Source organism: Festucalex cinctus, chromosome 6 (genome assembly GCF_051991245.1).
Source record: "Festucalex cinctus isolate MCC-2025b chromosome 6, RoL_Fcin_1.0, whole genome shotgun sequence".
Lineage (NCBI taxonomy): Eukaryota > Metazoa > Chordata > Actinopteri > Syngnathiformes > Syngnathidae > Festucalex > Festucalex cinctus.
In genome coordinates, this window is record NC_135416.1 from 18,613,768 (window position 1) to 18,634,561 (window position 20,794).

A 20,794-nucleotide genomic window follows, 5' to 3' on the forward strand; every position below is an offset into this window, starting at 1 on the left:
CTGTAATATTGCGCTGTCAATGAGAGCGAGCCATTTCCAGCACTTCATATTGGTCAATAATTTGTATATATATAGATAGATAGATAGATAGATAGATAGATAGATAGATAGATAGAGGACTGTCTCAGAAAATTAGAATATTGTGATAAAGTCATTTATTTTCTGTAATACAATTAAATAAGCAAAAATGCCACACATTCTGGATTCAATACAAATCAACTGAAATATGGCAAGCCTGTTATTGGTTTAATATTGCTGATTATGGCTTACAGCTTAAGAAAACTCAAATATCCTATCTCAAAATATTAGAATATTTCCTCAGACCAAGTTGCCATAATCAGCAATATTAAAACAATAAAAGGCTTGCAATATTTCAGTTATTTTGTCATGAATCCAGAATGTTTGGCATTTTTGCTTATTTAACTTTAACTGGCTGCTATCCCATATTTTATTTTTTTCCTCATGCAATGTCTGTGCATATATACATGTCAAGCAGACAATAAACAAGAGTATGTATGTAGCCTGGGTGTTGGTTTCTAACACTTGAACATAAAACTCTAATATACGTCTGACTAAATACTAATATGGTGCCAATACTATAAAATCATGAAAAGATGCCAAAGTAGTTCCTGAGTTGGATATCCAATACAGTATATTGTATCCATTTATTAATGAAACACTTTCAAGGACGCATCTGTTGAGGAAGGACGCATCTGTACTTGCTCCTGCACTCGCTCGTGATTCTAACTACTTGTTGATTTTTGCATTGGGATTTTTAACTACATTGTTGCAGAATGTGGCGGAAAAAGAGCTGACGTGAATGAGGAGATAAAATGTTCTAAAAAAATTCAGTGAAATGGTCGCCGAATTACTTGAAATGAAGAAGTGCATTGAGCCACTTCTTCAGGAAATACAGCAATTGAAGAAAGAGACACAGGAAAAAGATCGCCGCATTGTTGCCTTGGAACAAAAAGTGGATGATTTGGAACAAAATCTTCGTATCAACGATGTGATAGTCACCGGTATCAAGATCAAGCCGTGCCGTGGCCCTTTGAGAGCTGCGGCTAGCACGAGCACGGAAGATTCTGACCAATATTCAGGGAACGAGACTGTGGAACAGCAAGTGACACTTCAACTCAGAGATTTGGGATTAACTGTTGATCCTGCGCACATTCAGATGTGCTTTTCGCTCCCAACTGGAGGGACACGACCACCGGCAGTTCTGATCAGGTTTGTTGACAGAAAGAAAAAGATTGCTCTTCTGAGAAACCGTCACAAGCTTCGTGGTAAACATATCTACATCAATGAAAATCTCACCAAACGAAATGCTGACATCGCCAAAAAGGCGCGACAAATGAGAAAGAATGGACTTATTGAAAGCACATGGACAAAAGACTGCCAAATTTTTATTCAAACTAAAGGTAACTGGTCAACAAAAAACACAAATCGTGAAAAGAGCTGAAGAACTGGCAGCGCTTGAGAGACAACAGTAACTCACAACATCACTACCCCAAACTGGAGTTGTATATGATTACTTGCTGACATTGCCAAGGCTAACTCTTGTTTATACACCTGCATTGATAACATGTATTGCCATTCCCGTTTGAATCTAAATATTGTCTGGCTCTAATTCCGTTGGACATTTGTTGTAACATGCAAGGCTACATGATAAGACTGTATTGTGGCTACAATGAATCTGCTGTCAATACGCAAAATGGGGTTGGTGGTCTAGTTCCTGGAATGCGGCTGGCGTGGGCTGCCATGCTGGGTGAGCTGGCTTTGGTAGCGCTCAGGAGTCATCAAGAACTACAAGTGCTAGCAACAGTGGTGCTAGCTGACCAGAATCGAGGCAAAATTGCTAAAAGCAATGGGCTGAATGCAACCGATCTACTCTTCTGGAAGCCACAACATGTGTGAAAGCTGATCCGAGGTCAGCGAAGACGCTACTGGTGAAAGAGAAGAAATGCGCTTTCCTTGGCTGGCGGGGTGGTCCTGCTGGTGGTGTCTGGGGACCGACACCAGTTCCAAATGACTGGAACTAGCCACAATCTACACACGGACATTCAAGAGGAACTGAGCGAGCAGTGTCTGGGATAGTATGGGATGGATAACGATATGAATTAATGACTATTCTAAATAATGTATATGACTGATGCGTTATAGTAATGGGTCGATGGGGACGGGTCTCGAATAAGCTTCGGCTTCTACCCGTCAGCCCTTCTTTCGGATGTCAATGTTGCAAATGATGTGATGTGATTGATGTAAGCTGTAATGTGTCCGAAAGGAAAAAATGAATAAACTAAACCAAACCAAACATGCAAACAGGCAGGTTTATGTAACATTTGCATTTTATTATAAATGTGCAAGGTTTGAATTATTCATCCATTTTGTGCCCATATTTATAATTGACAATATAATACAATTTATTGTAATTTCTGTTTCATTATATTTACTTGATCTCACCATTTATTTATTTATTTATTTATTTATTTTTTTAATTGAGGTTGCTGAATAATAACAGTCGAACAGTTATATTCTTTGACTGGATGTCACACAGATGGTTTCTCCCCTGAAGAAAAATAGGAAAGAGGAACAATAAAAAATCTTGTTAGTTATCCCATTTTGTCAACATATAGCCTGATACCCAAGTGAAAAAATATGCATTTGCTTACAAGTGATTGGGCCAATGGTGAGTGGCTTTAGTGGAGTCGAGTTTGAGGCAGAGCGTTGTCCTCTCCTTGTGCAAGGCTACACCATGGAAACATGTGTAAAGCAACAAGATAGCAATGAAATAGGTGGTTAATGGACATGGATTTGCAGTGCTGTGAGTCAAATATGGCATCATACTCACCGGAATGCAAGAGAACCTTCTGTGGTCACACAGGCTGAGGCTACAGTGGAGGTAAACATTTAGGTATTCCCCCTGAATGAGGAAGTACAGAGCAGCGAAACGAGCCCGCAGGGATGAGCCGCTCTCAGCTATGGACACCAGTTGGCGGTCAGCCGGACATCTAATACAGCCAAGGGAAGATCATTGGTTATCATCATCTTTCAGTCTACAGTCATCCCAACTGAGCAGACGCATACTTATTCTCGATGAGAGTGTGTCGGTCATTGCTCCCGGGGTATGGGGAGTGAGAGGTGTAGCAATCCTCCAAAACAACTGCCAAGCTGGGATCTGTCTTGTCCACCGAGACCCCAACATACAATGGTGAGCCCACTGGAAGGACCACTGCACCGGGTGAATAAGGTCCTGTATAATTGGAGTTGCGGAACAGGACCATGGAGGCTCTGGGTTTATCACCGGAGCCAACAATTGCGCCTTCCAGACTGTCACGAAAGAGCACATAATGACCATCAATCAAGGTGTCTTTCTCTTAGCATAGATTATGAGACTGATACAAATCCTTATAACACAGATAAACACAAAGTTATGCTGTAACTACTCACTCCAGGAACGGTCTGATGGCTACATTAAGACTGCTGTCTGCGTCCAGGGGATAGGCGCATGAGAACGGAAGTTTCACGGCGGGAGAGAAGGACGTGTTGCCCAGTGGGTAGATAAATAAACTATTGGAGTAGATTGCATGCGTGCTGTTGGTCTGTAAGAGAGATGGTCATGAGATCGAACATTAACATTTCATTTAAGTGTGGTATAGGCTACAGCTATATTCAAAATTATTATGTTTAGAATTCTATTGTTCCCACAGGTATTTGATGTTAATTTACAGTGCAGCCCATGTTCAGAGCGTGTTCATTGTGTTTTATTGCTTAAACGTTGTGGAACATTAAAAAAAATAAAAAAATAAAAAAATAAAAAGCTGTAATTACTAACACCGACACAGGGCAGCATTTGCTACTTAATGTGAATGGCCGAAGGGGCGCTTCGCATTCTAAAGCAAAGAAGAGCGACAGCCGTGTATGCGAACTTCATGAATTAAAGCATATCTTATTTTGTGTTTTCCAGAAACTCCAAATAAAAGTCTTTGAACATTTAATGTGGAGCGACAGACTGCATTCTGCAGCACGCTACACAAGCACAGCCTTTTATTAGAGATAGAAGATGAACAATTTGGTCTGGATAAGTTCTTGCTAGGTGTATTGGTACATCTTGAAAAATGGCAATAACAAGAGATGGCTGCCATCAGTGCATTTTATTTTAAGTTTGCATTGGACAATGAATCAGAGCCGTATCGCCATGCACAAAACAAGCTAATTTAATAAGGCATATTTGTGAATTTGCAGTCAAGGCGTAGTGTTTTATTCTTACCTTCAGCGTGTTTCCGCAGGCATCTGCCTTTGTGTCAACCTCGTACCACACGACATCACCTTGTACCCGGGCCCAGGAACAATTATGGACTGCCAGGTTGCCAGACAATGCGTTGTAACCAGCACTTGTTATGCTAACTGAATCCAGGCCCACTTGGATTTTGTTGGGGCCACAAATAAGGTGAGAAGGTCTGAGTGAAGCTTCTCCGGCTAAACCAAAAATATATGGGTTATTTATGTTCATTGTTTAAGTGTAATTCTGGCCAAACTTTATAGAACCATATGAAAGCTACCTTCACAAATAACACTGGCATCCTCCCTGTGAACACAGTTGTGTCTCCCAAATCCAAGATGTCTGCAGCTTGTTATCGAAGTTTCGTTGCCGTTACAACGGACATCATCCAACCAGATGGGTCCAGTGCCCGGTCCAAAAGCTGCACTCTGCAGTGCCGAACGAGCCCTGCCGCAGTCCAACTGTCTACACACCACGTTGGCATTGGTGAGGTCCCATATGTCGTCACACACGGTACCCCATTGGCCATTGTGGTAGACCTCAACTCTTCCAGCGCAGCGGTTGTCAGAGTTGACCAACCTCACGGGTGAAGCAGCTAACACAACAACATACACATTTATTGTATAATTCATCAAAATTCATCAAACTGAAAAACTATGTTTCGTAATTGCTCACTTTAGTTCTTACCTTCACAAACCACTCCAGCATCCTCATGGTGACCACAGTTGTGCGATCCGATCCCTTGGTGGCTGCACTCACCCAGCTTTGATTCACTTCCGGTGCATCTGACGTTGTCCAACCAAATGGGCCCTTTGCCCTGGCCAAAGCGAGCATTGCCGAGCGCCGCCAGGGCTTTACCACAGCCTAACTGCCTGCACACCACTTGTGCGTGCTTCAGGTCCCAGATGTCATCGCACACTGTCCCCCACTGTCCACGTTGGAAGATTTCCACTCGTCCAGAGCAGGAAGTGTTTCCACCATTAGCCAGACGGACCTCCCCCTCAGCTACTGGGGACGCCGTTGTTGTTGGGGGAGGATATGGGGTGCCGGTGGTGGTTGTTCTGGCTGTTGTTGTCGTTAGTGTTATTGTTGTTGTTGGTCTGTGAGCATCTGTCGTATTACTGCTGACACGTGTTGTTGTTTTACTGGCGCGAGTTGTTGACTCCGTTCCAGAACCTTCAGGCTCAGGTGTTGTTAAATGGCTTGCTTCATCAACCGCTGAGAACAAAAGAGTTCTGTTAGATTGAATGATTCCACAAAACCTTTACAGCAACACGCCATTAAAGGGAGACATTTTTCGTACCTGCACAGTATGCCCAGGAACACGCGTTTGGCTTCACAAGTTTGTAGACGTAGTAGCTGGAAGCTGCTGTAGAGCAGAGCTTCACATGGATGCGTTCGGAGCTAAAACGGCAGCAGTCAGTATTACTCCATGTATTACACATAGCGCGGCTTACAATTACATCAGACTGTGTGGGATGAGGTTCTTTTAGTGACATGGTGATATGGGTTCCACACTTGAATCCAGGGACACATCCCTGAGGAATATGTGCGCTGTTTTGTCCGAGAAAGAAGCGATACCAGCCATGCCACTCAGTATCTCTGTCACACTTGGCAGGTTCGGTCGTTCCACGTTCTGTCGAACGCCAGTCGTCATTCAGGACAGTGTAGTGCTCACAAGGGTCAGCGCAACTTGTTCCGTTGTTTGCCACGCAGTCCATGCCTGATGGACAAACTGTGTTTCCACAACCGAACTGGACTGACTGTGAAGAAATGGCGGATCTGGAGAGTGAGGCAGGCATTCGGCATTCGTAAGAGCCTTGCGTGTTTTGGCAATTCAGAGGTGCCGCGCACGGTGAGTTAGGGCGCGAACACTCGTCAGTGTCCACGCAGCCTCTGCCAGGTGCCCACTCATAACCATGGATGCAACAAGAGCCATCGCTGCAGGCTATGGTATCGTAACACGTGAGACCGTCGCCTACAAAGCCATCTTTGCAGACGCATGAGAAGCCAGTGAAGGAGTCGCCTCTGTCGTGTGACGCTTGGCACGTTGCTTTTTCATGGCACGCATCACAGCTGGAAACACTTGTACCTACGAAAAGTAATTCGTATTTAATTGCATTTTCCACAAGAGTGTAAAAACTACAATGTGTGTGAACTAAAATTTGAGGTTATGATGAATGTGTAAACTGTAACTTGCTGGTCGTGAGTTTGGGGCAAAAATATGTAACAAGGGCAGAATTCAAAGCTTCAATTTTGAATTGTTCAACTTTTACTACTGTTATTTATTTATTTGCACATACAGTACATAACATAACCAAACCATGGTCACTTTCAATTTTACCTTTGCACTATTGAAAGATAATTCCCAAGATTTGTAGATTTTTTTTCTACGTATTTCAGTGCTGTCAAAGTTAAAGCGTTAATCATAAAAAAAAAAATCTCATTAATCATGTATTAACACAGATTAATCACACTATAAATTTTGATGATCCTTCAGCTTGACAGCGGATGTTTAGACAAGAAACATAACTACATGCATTAAAGTTAAAGCATTTAATAAATGTTTGCATATGACATTCAGAATATTTTTTTATGTCAAAGTATTATAATTTGCCAACATTTTAAATTATGCAAGTAATTAACTGATTAGAAAAAGAGGAGGATGAGAGTGTGAAGTGGATCAAAACATGTTGAAGACGTCATAACATTAAATGTACAAAAATTAACACATAACTGGTGCTCTTGAAATTTTAGTGGGCAAAAAAATGTTGATAAAAATAATTTTTATGAAAGCCGTTGATCATGATTAATCAAAATTCTAAGATGTGATGAATATGATTTTAAAAAATCATTTCGCAGCTCTAATATATTTGTATATTTTGCATTTTGTTAATTTACTTGAATGCCCTCAATTCTTATGTACAATGACTATGCATGAGAGGATATCAAACCAAAGCGAAAATAATATGAAAACTATACCTGATCCTCTTGTAATGAGCTGCAAAATCAGGAATAATATTATGCTTGTAGGCATCCCCATATTGGCCTTGTGTCGACCTCTAAGAGAAAGAAAAGCAATGACGTTCATACACTATATTATTTTTTCAAATTGTGCTGTTATAATTTCTTTGCCTACCTTGTTATCTTGACAAGGAGTGTGTCCAGGGTCTGGTGGTGGTGCTGAACTGAGGAACGAGTGAGGGAATTTATAGGCCAGTTTTGCTCTTCAAGAGATCATACAAAACAATCATTGATCAAACAAAAATGGTCCATTGACAGCTGATACTGATGGGGAATTCAATGGAAATGTTACATATTAATCAAAACTATTTCCACAAAATAGCCCTCAAACAGAACAAACCCAGAGTCCACAAAGTTAATGGTCATTAGTCAATATCGGGCAGAGTTGCATAGACAACAGAAAGTGATAAATGTAGTTTGTACATTCCCTGTTAATGTTAAGCATATTATGCAATATGTACACAAAGGTGGCAGTATTTTTTTTTTATATTTCTTGCCAAGCAAATAGTCTATCAAAGTGTTGAATTTTTATATATTTTAATTCATTTTAAGATTTAATTAATCCCTTTGATTTTAACAAATACAAATGTGAAATAACTACATTTCCGTAGACATAATACAAGTATAACGTTCCAATTTAGAACAGAATTGGATTAAAATGATTGTGACTTAGGGCGGCACGGTGATCGAGTGGTTAGCACGTCCGCCTCCCAATTCTGAGGACTCCGGTTTGAGTCTAGGCTCCGGCCTTCCTGGGTGGAGTTTACATGTTCTCCGCGTGGGTTTTCTCCGGGTACTCCGGTCTCCTCCCACATTCCAAAGACATGCATGGCAGGTTAATTGGGCGCTCCGAATTGTCCCTAGGTGTGCATATGAGTGTGGATGGTTGTTCTTCTCTGTGTGCCCTGCGATTGGTTGGCAACCAGTCCAGGGTGTCCCCCGCCTACTGCCCAGAGCCAGCTGAGATAGGCGCCAGCACCCCCCGCGACCCTTGTGAGGAATAAGCGGTTAAGAAAATGGATGGATGGATGATTGTGACTTATAACTACCAAATACCAACCCAACCCAAAATATCCTGCCTATATTTCTAGAAATGAGAATATGTTGTAATAATATCATATATGATTAGTCCAAGTTGAGATTTAACATACATAATGCATTATAATAGATATACCCTGTATTCATTTTCTTTTAAAATTGTCATACATGAGTAAAAAAAAAAAAAAAAAAAAGTTCTGTGGCGACCCCCGCCAGAGGTTTAATGAAGCTGTATCCTGCTACATTTGACATATTAGGACTATGAAAATTGGGAGGTGTGTGTAGCACCCCGATACGTACAAAAAAAAAATTGCTGGTAGCTATACCCTAAAATGTACAGGAAGTGAACTCAGATTATTAGATTATTTGAATGTATAATTCTGGCCCATTTTAGCACATTTACAGGGGTTATACTATTGAAACACTTTTGTGTCATATACCCTAAATCTAACAGGAAGTCTGCCATTTTGATTTTACGCTGGAATTTGGTGCCATTTTGGCCTTTTCCAGAGGTCGTATCTTGAGAGACTCCTCCTTGAAAATTAATCCAATTGTCTTCAAACTTGGGGTATTTCATCAAAAGATGTTTAAGATGAAATGTTATCAAAAGCCTTTTTTTATTTGCTGTTGCCGTGGCAATGTGCTATTTGCTAAGAAAAATGATGCTGTTTTGAGGGTCTAAACCTGGGTAAAAATTGATGATACTTTGTACACACATCAAGCCTGGAAAAAACATGTCCCGTATTTTTTAGAAGGTTTTGTCCTATGTGCCAGTACCCCAATATGGTTGTAAGGGCCCTTTATAGTCGCTTGCAGCTCTAGTATTAAATATAAACGGTTAAGAAAATGGATGGATATTTATAAATTATACTTTTCAATAAAAACATGGTATTTTGCAACTTCACTGTCTATTTAAATATTGCCAAAAATGCAATTGTGCAGATATCTTTTTAAAAGTACAACCTTTCCAATAGCATACAAACCTGGCATTTTAATCTCAGTGTTGCTGTTGTGTTTTTATCAACTAAACAGTACATATGTACTTAATAACAACTAATATAGATTCCCTTTACGTCACTAAAATAATTTCTCACCAATACATGATAAATAAATGCTTTTACTGTACACTTCGAATTTTGTACTGTGGCACGGGTTATGCAATAGTTTTAATGATTTATTTCATAACAACATGTACTCCCTCTGAAAACAAATTATGCAGTATGGCTAAAGTAAATGATTGACTTGATGCTTTTGTTCTACATAGGGCGAGTCCCCAATATGAGCAATTATTTATTTATTTTTTTAATACCAATAAACTCACTTAATATATTCCTGAAAGTATGTTATAAAATAAGCACTTACGGTAATTTGGGTACACTTATGCAACACATTATCAGCTTAGTTTGAGCTGACAAAAGACGTGACTGCATGTGATGATAAATCACTGCACTCATGGGTCGCAAATATTATAGGTTCAATTTCTCTCAGTAATCTGACCACCTTTTTGTTACAGTATGAAAGACCCTGTCAAGATAATTCAAAGATTTCTTTCGAAATACATTACACATATTTGTACTTTGTAGATAATTGCTGAGAGCATATGCAAATAATGTTACGTAGACACACATACACAGAGACAAAGCATCAAGCGAGGAGTCCTGTAGTGGCGCATGGTTTTCGCTTGAGCTCATTTTTACACTTTCGTAATTTTAGTATTTAGATTTTTCCTGACCCTTAATTTTTCAAGTAATTCTTTTTCAGTTAGAGAATGTCTTGCACTCCCATCTTACTTCTCCTGTTTCCCCACACTTGGAGACTCCTCAGCCATGCAAATACACTAACATTTCCCAACTAAATTCTTGCAAAAGAGTCAAACACTTGTACTGTAGCCTATGTATTTAGAAATTACTATATAAAGAAGAGCCATCTTAGTTTTGTTTTGGCATATCAATAACGTCGAGCGGGATCCTCATACCTTCAGCCATCACTACTCAGGAGACCCAAAGACAGCAACCATTAATATTGCACTCTCAATGAGAGCAAGCCATTTCCAACACTTCATATTGGTCAATAATTTATTAAAAAATTTGTTATTTACAGATTTATAAAGAAACATTAAATTTACCTCAGTATGACAAAGGAGGCTTTGGGCAGACGTCAATTATATGCTGCAGCTAAAGTATAATAAATATATGTTAAATTGAACCAATTTAAAATGGGATTAATACCCCTTCATAGAAATATTCATCTCAAAGAGACAAAATTAGATTAGCTGGTGTGATTTTACAGTTCACTATAAAAAGAAAAAAAAAATGTCTGTAGTCTGTAGAATTAACAGTGGATTTCTGTCAAATCGCAACATAAAAACTGTAATACAAAAACAATGAAGCTTTGTGTAATTTACATTAATATGTTGTTAAAAAAAATAGCAGCTGTGGTAACCAAAATAATTATGTTAAAAAAAAAATCTGTGCAAATGTAAACTTTACAGAACTATATGTATATTATATATCCTATAAACTTTTGAAACTTTTATTCCAAAGTCCTTTACTGAAAACTTAATAACAACAGGGTGGTGTGGCTCAGTGGTAGAATGGTCACCATGCAACCCTGAGGTTGCTGGTTCAATACCAGTGCAGTGTGAGTGTTGAAGGTCCGTGAGCAAGATAATGAAAGTCCAGTTGTTTCTGTTGCTGTGGAAACAGTCGGTGAATGACTAATCAAAACGCATAGCATTTTGAGGGCCTTGTAAGGTGGGAAAGTGCTATACAAATGAAGTACCATTTAGCAAGAACATGCTGCTTTGTACTGTCTTCATCCATCCATTTTCAGAACCGCTTACTCCTCACAAGGGTTATGGGGGTGCTGGAGCCTATCCCAGCTGTCTTCAGGCAGTAGGCGGGGTACACCTAGAACTGGTTGTCAGGGGACACAGAGACGAACAACCATCCACACACACAAGCACACCTAGGGACAACATAGAGCGCCCAATTAATTCTGTGTCCTCGGTGCCTCTCCTCACTTGATTTCCTGCTTTGTTTCTAGTCGCCATGACAACGGTAGTGGGCAGAGCCGGCACACCTGCTCCTTGTCAGCAATCAGCTGGCTTTAAAAGCTGAGCAGCCGCAAACAGGAAGTGTCAGAGTATTCACCTTGTTTGCTGCTTACAATGACCACGATCTCTCGTCTTGCTAAGTATCGCCTTGCTGTTATTCTTGTTTGAGTTTGTTTAATCTTTCTGTCTACAGCGGCTCAGCCCTATTATGTGTTTTTCGTGATTGATAATTTTGCAACAGATCTTCTTAGTTGTAATGGTGCTTTTGTTTTCATCCATGGCTTGACACATGCGCTTTCAGTTTAACTAAATGTGTGTTTATTTTGATACTTTTGTACACCTATGATTTGTCCTTGTGCCTTATTATTAAACCTTTTGACTTTTACAACACGACTAGTGTCTGCTCTGTGGGATCCAAAGCGCACACTTTCGCACATCCCTAACAATCTGGATACCTGGGCCCTTATTTATAAAACCGGCGCAGAAAAGTACAAACAAAACCCAAAACTCACGTACGCAGAAAAAAACTGAGATTTCTAAAACCATGCGTAGACACGCATACGCACACTACCATGCAATTTCCCTTTGTAAATTACCACACGATCCCAACCGGTGTGCGACGCTGATTCCGTACTGTTCCCTGCCCTAAGTCTGTCCATTCATAGTAGTGCAAGAGTGAGTAGTGTGTACACTGTATAATACTTGTAGACAGTTTTTGTAAGTAACGGAGCATGACATAATCAGGGGTGGAAGTGGGCCAGAACGGTCCAGTACTTGCGTACCGGTAAAAGATTTGGGGCTGGAATGATCCGGTATGGTGCTTCGGTCCCAAAAATATGATAGCAACTCATGCCAAGCTCTCAGTAATAACAAAACACACAACCCAGTTCAGTTCATTGCAGTTATTTTTTTCAAGGGTCTCAACATTAGTGTGTTAATTTTGAGTTCCTTTAATACCACTTTTTTTTTTTTTTTTTTTTTTTTTTTTTTTAATACATGCATGATTAATGACCACCTGTTAGTAGGAAAGCCTGTACTGGGGGAATTCCGGTCAAAACGCAGCAGAAATGTCCACGTCAAAATTTAGCAGTAATAAATTTAATGCAAATATTTGTGGAGACTGGATGTCAAGCTGTATTTTTACAATTTTAACGGAGCAGAATTTCACAAGTTCATGTTAAAGATTAGATACTGTAGCTGAAAAGAAAAATGCGCTGAGCTGTCACCAATGTCTTACAACTGCAATTATGCCATCTAGTGGCAGAAAAATGACCAACACATTAACGCGCCGTTTTTTTTTTTGTTTTTTGTTTTTTTTTTAACAGTACATCTTTTTAATTTTAACTATTTTACGAATTTTTATTACATTTCTGTATCAGTAACTGTAGGAAGCCATTTGTGTGTTGGTTGGTTTGTGGGGTGTTCTACATTGTTTGTTGTCGCCGGAGTCATGTTTGCACATTGCATATTGGATGGTTTGGTTGGAATTGAATATTATTTTGTGCATGTTTTGGAATTTATTTGTTTGGAAGTACAATGAGACAAATTGTTTGTTTCTTTGTTGAAACGGTGTTTTTTGTAGCGTCACGTGACTCACGGATCTGCATGGATGGAGCGGCGACGAGTTGGACATGGAACAGATGAAACCAGCTCATGATAGAAGCGACATCGTTTTTTGATCAGACGATCTGACCTATTTTAGATGTGCTTGTATTATTATTTGGTGTTTTTTTTTAAATAGTAAAAATCAAGACTCATCGTTATTCTGGGTTGAAGGGTGTTCGTTTTTGTGAAATAACACCTACAGTAAATAAAAGATGCAGCCATATTCCTTAGTTTAACATTTTTTTTCCACTTTGATGTTAAGATTGTAAAAACTTTAAAAAAAAAATTATTCTGCATTGTATTGTATATTTATAACAGATACATAACGTGAGCTAATTAACTACTGAAGTCATGTGATTAATTCTGATCAAAAATTTTAATTCCATGTACATCATTTTAATTGTGTAGACCAGTTTACGTATTTTAAATTAAAGTGTACTCTAGAAATAGTTTTGGATAAAGGTTAAATAAAAACAAAATTAAAAACCAGCACAAGTGTCTATTTTAGTTTCTGAACACGGTGAATTGCGCTAAAGAGTATAGTTTTTGGTTTCATTTTAAAAATGCACTGAACATTTACAGCTAAAATTGTTCAGGCCAGAGTATCGCCTTCAATCTATCAGTGTTACATTGTGAGGTGGAACGAAGGCAGAACCAGATGCAGGGAAACAGTGTGACAAAGCAGATGAATGAAGTCCAAAATGTTGCATATATGTGTGTGTGGGGTTTTAACCTCCAACTGATCCCCCCTGGCACCCCAGGTACAACAGTCTAGAACCACCACAGTAAAGACCACAAGACATTTTTTTTTTGTTACAAAATGGTCTGATCCTTTATTTTCAAGATGATTTGTTGATTATTATTAGTCAGAGATTGTCAGTTTCAAAAGGAACAAATGATTATGCTGCCGGGTAGGTTAACACGTCTGCCTCTCAGTCAGGAGTCCAATCTCTGTTGAAACATCTCATTGTGGAGTTTGTATTTTCTCCCCATGCTTGAGTGGATTTTCTCCGGATTCTCCAGTTACCCGTAACCCTCCCACATCCAAAAAACATACTTCTCAGTTTAATGAATTACCCATAGGCTTGAATGAAAGTGTGAATGATTGTTGATTGTTGCTCTTTCTGCCCAAAGTCAGCGGGCTCATCTCTTTTTTTCTTTTTTCTTTTTTTTTTTTTTTTTTTTACTATTTTATACCACTTCATAAAAAACAAGATGTCATTCTTTCAGGATGTCACTTAGATGATTTATCCCCTGAAATGAAAAAAGGAAAGAGGGAGAAAATGTCTATAATTTCTATTTCTAAGTCTAAGTCATACTGTATAGTCTGAGACCTGAGCGAGTATACTTACAAGTGATTGGGCCGATGGTGATTGGCTTCATTGGAGCAGAGTTTGACATGGAACGGTGTGCTCTCCTTGTGCAAGGCTACGTGGTGGAAGTAAGTGAAAAGTGATATGAGAAAATTATAGTTGGTTAAACAATAATAGACATAGAGTTGCAACACTGTTAATCAAATAGAATGCCGTATATTACACACCGGAATGCAAGAGAACCTCCTTCGGTCACACAGGCTGATGCTGCAGTGGAGGTAAACATTACGGTATTCCTCTTGAAGCAGGAAGAACAAGGCAGCGAAACGAGCCCGGAGGGATGAGCCACTCTCAGCTATGGACACTTGTTGGCGGTCACTGGGACATCTAATACCACCAAGAGGAGATCAATGGTTATCGTCACCTTTGAAATGTATGATCTCAGCATTCACACATTGCTGCAATTCGTTCTTACTATTATTCTCCTCACTTTTTCCCCCCTCTTTCAACTTCCGCATAATACATCCGATTTACACCATTCTAACTTCAACATGCTCCGAAAATGCATGCCTCGCTGGCTGTAATTTTTCTCAACTTACATACTTTTTAAATTTTACATAAAAAGTGTCCCTATTCATTTTCATTGGGACAGACATGCAAATTTCTAGTCAGTATTCCACAGTAATACCGCTCAACATCAGTCCCAGGTGTTTGACACTCCTGTGGTGGCGAAGTTCATAAAGTGCATTGTCCCATAACCAAGCGGCAGGGGGTCCAGATCCCAACTCCAACTGTACATTGCAAATGTGTCCATTTCCACAAGACACTAAAGGATCTGCATATTCTAATATCATATAATGAAATGTGTTGCTTAATCACAGCATTCCTCATCATTCCACATACATTCAAATATTAGCATTCAGCTTTCAGCATTCACCCGCAATTTCTCCAAATATTGCAAAGGTCTAGTGCTACTGTACAGTCATTCCTAATGTGCAGACACATACTTGTTTTGGATGAGAGAATATCGCTCAGGATTGTCAGGGTTTGAGGAGTGAGAGGCGAAGCAGTCCTCCAAAACAACTGCCAAGCTGGGATCTCGCTTGTCCACAGAGACCCCCACATACAATGGGGAGCCCACTGGAAGGACCACCACACCACCTGAATAAGGCTCTGTATAGCTGGAGTTGCGGTAGAGGACCATGGACGCTCTGGCTTTGTCACCCGAGCCAACAATTGCACCATCCAGACTGTCAAGAAAGAGCACATATCATCAACCTACTGTAGGTCATAGATTCTGCTTTCATGGGTAATTATAATGTCATTTAAAATGTTAAAAAAATATATATATATAATATAAAGTATAATTTGATGCTAAGTTCATAGAGCACAATACTACATATATTTGACAATGGCTATCATGCCATTCATGAAACAACTACTGGTACTTACGCAAGGAATGGTCTGACAGCCACGTTCAATCTGCTGTCTGCGTCCAGGGGATAGGCACATGAGAAAGGAAGTCTCACAGCAGGAGAGAAAGATCTGTTGCTCAATGGGTAGATAAATAAACTGTTGGAGTAGATGGCGTGTGTTTGATTGGTCTGAAAGACAAATAATGGTAAGAATAAACGCCACTTTCTGTTGAAATGTTGATGTGATTCAATTTGATCCCGAATGCAATACAAATGTAGCATATGAGGGTGGGTGTTGTGTTGCAGAAAATGTTGATGTTGTTGGTTATAGTACTAAAAAGAAACAAGTACTGCACTGTGCAAACATGACTTTCAGAATCAATATTTTCTATGGCGTACTGTTAAAACTCCCCCAAAAGGTTGGCAATTGGTTACAAATGAGATTTGGGATTACATCAGTAGTCTGCAGTAAATCAAGAGACATGTGGACAGCATTCATTACTTGGTGTGAAGTTGTGGTATACTGTAGTAAACTGTATAATTTTACATGACATCACCTTGGGCAGAGTTGTAGAAGCCATTTAAAATAAATGTGAACTAAAAAAAAAAAAAAAAAACGTGTCAAGGTGTAGTGTTTTTGTTTTTTGTTTTCTTTACCGTCAGCGTGTTTCCGCAGGCATCTGCCTTTGTGTCAACCTCGTACCACACGACATCACCTTGCACCCGGGCCCAGGAACAATTATGGACTGCCAGGTTGCCAGAGAATGCGTTGTAACCAGCACTTGTTATGCTAACTGAATCCAGGCCCACTTGGATTTTGTTGGGGCCACAAATAAGGTGAGAAGGTCTGAGTGAAGCTTCTCCGGCTAGACCAAAAATATATGGGTTATTTATGTTCATTGTTTAAGTGTAATTCTGCCAAAACTAACCATATGAAAGCTACCTTCACAAATAACACTGGCATCCTCCCTGTGAACACAGTTGTGTCTCCCAAATCCAAGATGTCTGCAGCTTGTTATCGAAGTTTCGTTGCCGTTACAACGGACATCATCCAACCAGATGGGTCCAGTGCCCGGTCCAAAAGCTGCACTCTGCAGTGCCGAACGAGCCCTGCCGCAGTCCAACTGTCTACACACCACGTTGGCATTGGTGAGGTCCCATATGTCGTCACACACGGTACCCCATTGGCCATTGTGGTAGACCTCAACTCTTCCAGCGCAGCGGTTGTCAGAGTTGACCAACCTCACGGGTGAAGCAGCTAACACAACAACATACACATTTATTATATAATTCATCAAAATTCATCAAACTGAAAAAATAAGCTAATCATAGTTGGCAAAACTATACACTGAATCGTAATTGCTCACTTTAGTCCTTACCTTCACAAATCACTCCAGCATCCTCATGGTGACCACAGTTGTGCGATCCGATCCCTTGGTGGCTGCACTCACCCAGCTTTGATTCACTTCCGGTGCATCTGACGTTGTCCAACCAAATGGGCCCTCTACCCTGCCCAAAGTGAGCCCTCTGGAGGGCCGCCAGGGCCCTTCCGCAGCCCAACTGTCTGCACACCACTTGCGCGTGCGTCAGGTCCCAGATGTCATCGCACACTGTTCCCCACTGTCCACGGTGGAAGATTTCCACTCGTCCGGAGCAGGAGGTGTTTCCACCATTAGCCAGACGGACTTCCCCCTCAGGTACATCAACTGGGAGCACTGGTGTTGTTTGTGGGATTCTTTGTTCGGTTGTATGAAATTCAGGTGTTGGTGTAGAATAAGCAGTTCCATTGACCACTGGAAAAAAAAAAGAGTTTTGTTGTAAGTAGATGTCAAGAACAAGTGGACATTTACATTAACTGACAGAGCAATATGTTCTTTATACTATACTGCAGTGATTCTTAACCTAGGTTCGATCGAACCTCAGGGGTTCGGTGAGTCAGTCTTTGGGGTTCGGCGGAGGCCAGAACACACCCTTGTTCTTCGGCGTTTTTGGCAAAATTGGGGCTTAAGAAAACAGGAGTCTTATTTTTAAAGTCCTCAAAATATGTAAATATAGAGTTGAGTGATAGGAGTCACGCAGTATCATAATTGCTCACTTTAGTTCTTACCATCACAAATCACTCCAGCATCTTCATTGTGACCGCAGTTGTGTGATCCGATCCCTTGGTGGCTGCAATTACTCAGCGTTGCTTCACTTCCAGTGCATCTGACGTTGTCCAACCAAATGGGTCCTGTACCCTGCCCAAAGTAAGCCCAATGGGGGGCCGCCAGGGCCCTACCGCAGCCCAATTGTCTGCACACCACTTGTGCATCCATGAGGTCCCAGATGTCGTCACACACTGTTCCCCACTGTCCACGGTAGAAGATTTCCACTCTGCCGGAGCAGGAGCTGTTTCCACCATTAACCAGACGGACCTCTCCCTCAGCTACGTCTACTGGGAGCTCTGGTGTTGTTTGTGGGACTCTTTGTTCGGTTGTATGAAATTCAGGTGTTTGTGTAGAATAAGCAGTTCCATTGACCACTGAAAAAAAAAGAGTTTTGTTGTAAGTAGATGTCAAGAACAAGTGGACATTTACATCAACTGACAGAGCAATATTTTCTTTATACTATATTGCAGTGATTCTCAACTTAGGTTCAAATGAACCTCAGGGGTTCGGTGAGTCAGTCTTCGGGGTTTGGCGGAGGCCAGTACACACACCGACTGAAATGATTTGTGATGATACGCCCGCTTGTCTATAATTGGTTGCTGATGAGCACGCTAAATTGCTTGGCCTATCTGTGCTGCAGGGAATTTGATGCACTCAGTCGTTGACTTGCGGCTGTTGTGATGGTGCGCCTGCATCGTTTCTTTTCTTTTCTTTTCTTTTTTTTTACTGTAATCCCTTCATATTATGTCGAGGAAAAAAACAAAATGAGTGGTCGTACGAAAATGTGCAATATGAATTCACATGTATAATGGAAACATTTTGTTCGTATTTTTCGTTTTTGTGAGGGTTGGACTGCCCCAAGGTTGCCCTTTGTCACCGATTCTGTTCAAAACCTTTAAGGACAGAGATTCTAGGCACAGACGAGGCATTGAGAGCATCCGGTTTGGTGGCCTCAGCATTGCATTTATACTTTTGCAGATGATGTGGTGCTGTTGGCTTCTTCAAGCCGCGATCTGCAACGCTCACTGGAGTGGTTCACAGCCGACTGTGAAATGGTTAAGGCCACGGTCCTCAGTCAGAAAAGGGTGGAGTACCCTCTCCGGGTCGGGGATGAGGTCCTGCCCAGAGCATCGTGATTGACTGGAATTGATGATTGATGGAAGTGCCCACCTTTTGACGTGTTTTTCAGCACTTTCAGCGAATGCTTGATAATGCGAGGCCTTGAAAAAATGCACAGACTGAGCACCAAGTGACGCAGGATTACTTCTGCCGATCGCGGTGAGTACACACGGTCCTTCTTAATCCGTGTATTTTTGTGAGGCTTCGCATTATCAAGCATTCACTGAAAGTGCTGAAGCACATGCCAAAAGGTGGGCAATTCCATCAATCATCAATTCCAATCAATGACGACGCCCACCTCTGATCCTGCCCCGAGTGGAGCAGTATCTTGAGGTCTTGTTCATGAGTGAGGGCCTGATGGAGCAAGAGATTGACACGGTGCAGCGTCTGCAGTGATGCGGACTCTGTATCGGTCCGTTGTGGTGAAGAAGGAGCTGAGCTGAAAGGCGAAGCTCTCGATTTAACGGTCGATTTACGTTCCTATCCTCACCTATGGTCAATAGCTGTGGGTCATGACCGAAAGAAAACGATCCTGGATACAAGTGGCTGAAATGAGTTGGCTCCGCAGGGTGTCTGGGCTCCCCCTTAGAGATAGAGTGAGAAGCTTGGTCATCCAAGAGGGGCTCAGAGTCGAGCTGCTACTCCTCCATGTTGAGGTAGCTTGGGCATGTGGTTTGGATGGCGCGCATGACAACTGGCCATACTATGCCGATAGTCCAAATGGTTCAGGACCAGCTTCAAACGTACTTTGGGTCCCCCCCTTTTTTTTTTAGGCCTTTTAGGCAAAATTGCTCTAAGGGCTTAAGAAAACAGTAGTCGTAGTTTTAAAGTACTCTAAATATTTAAATATAGAGTTGAGTGATGGGAGTTACGCAGTATCATAATTGCTCACTTTAGTACTTACCATCACAAATCACTCCAGCATCTTCATTGTGACCGCAGTTGTGCGATCCGATCCCTTGGTGGCTACAATTACTCAGCGTTGCTTCACTTCCAGTGCATCTGACGTTGTCCAACCAAATGGGCCCTGTACCCTGCCCAAAGTAACCCCAATGGGGCGCCGCCAGGGCCCTACCACAGCCCAATTGTCTGCACACCACTTGTGCATCCATGAGGTCCCAGATGTCGTCACACACTGTTCCCCACTGTCCACGGTAGAAGATTTCCACTCTGCCGGAGCAGGAACTGTTTCCACCATTAACCAGACGGACCTCTCCTTCAGCTACGTCTACTGGGAGCTCTGGTGTTGTTTGTGGGAGTTCCTGTGTTGTTTGTCCAACTTCTGTTATTTGGTCGGTTGTAAAAAATTCAGGTGTTGGTGTAGAATAACCATTTCCATTGATCTCTGAAAAATAAAGGTTTGCTGTAAGTAGATGTTTTCAAGAACAAGTGGACATTTACACCAACTGAGCAATAGTTTTTTTTTATACTATACTGCAGTGGTTCTTAACCTGGATTCAATTGAACCCAATGAGACCCATGAGTCAGTCTTAGGGGTTCGTCGGCCGTCAAGTCACATACTCAAATGATTTATGATGATACGCCACAGTTTGTCGGGGTCGGAAGAACTCTACTGGTGTGACTGACACCGAAGGAAAAAAAAAAAAAACTGCTGCAATAGCAAGTAGCACAGCCGTCTGTCTTGTTGCTACACTACACTAACGTTGTACACTACTGTACACTACATTGCTTGGCCTATCTGTGCTGCAGAGAATTTAGTGCGCTCAGTAGTCGACTTTCAGCTGTTGTCGTTACTGAAGTCATGTATTTTATTTATTATTGTAATCCCTTCATAC

General features: G+C 41.0%; 1 pseudogene; it reads right to left on the bottom strand.

The window, feature by feature from the left end:
- The window catches only part of LOC144020343 (scavenger receptor cysteine-rich domain-containing protein DMBT1-like), a 31,951-nt pseudogene that overhangs the window by 9,068 nt on the left and 2,089 nt on the right, over positions 1-20,794 (bottom strand).